Genomic DNA, 889 nt, shown 5'->3' on the forward strand with positions numbered 1-889 from the left:
AATCAATCAAAACGCTGTTATTTGGATCGTTTTTGAACCACTCACTGAAAAAGCTTGCAAAATTCACGATCTCACTGTCTACACTGCAGTAAAAGTACGAGTAGACGATTTATATGTTTTTTACATATAAATCGTGTTGATTTATACGTTTTTACGCATAAATCAGTGCAGTTACTACACAATCGTGCCGATTTATACGTTTCACGTATAAATCGGCACTACAACTAAACAGCTCAGCTGTTGAGTTGACGGCGTACTACACACTTTTACCGTAATGTACACAATCTTGCTAATCTATAGGATTTACGTATAAACTAGCACTACAATGTGAAAAGATGATTTAAAGTACACAGACTTTAGCCGTTATACTTAACTTAATCTTTTCACAAATCCCGGGATTAACATGTCGAACTGACAACGATGCATTCCCCCCCTTTTCCGCAATAACTAAGCGTATTTTCATCTGAATTTGTGCCTAATTCCTATTAAAAATAGTCAATAATATTAAAATACCACAAGAAAATAGATTTGCAAAAGTTATATGTTATTTTCCTATAGTTACTAATATTAAAGTCAACAGTCGATAATCCCACTATATATATATATATATATATATATATATATATATATATATATATATATATATATATATATATATATATATATAATGTTACTATATACTAGTTATGTTAGTATAAGTTAATTCACTCAAAAATATAAAGTCGCTCGAAGGACCAGACGGAAGAGAAAGTATAACCCTAGAGATAACGAAACTATACAAAAATTAATATTGCGCTGCAAGATACCAGACTTATGGAGAGAGAGCATAATGATACCAATATTCAAGAAATGAGATAAAGAAGACCCCAACAGTTATAGAGGTATAAAT

The sequence above is a fragment of the Diabrotica undecimpunctata genome, unplaced genomic scaffold (genome assembly GCF_040954645.1).
Source record: "Diabrotica undecimpunctata isolate CICGRU unplaced genomic scaffold, icDiaUnde3 ctg00000715.1, whole genome shotgun sequence".
NCBI classification, from domain to species: domain Eukaryota; kingdom Metazoa; phylum Arthropoda; class Insecta; order Coleoptera; family Chrysomelidae; genus Diabrotica; species Diabrotica undecimpunctata.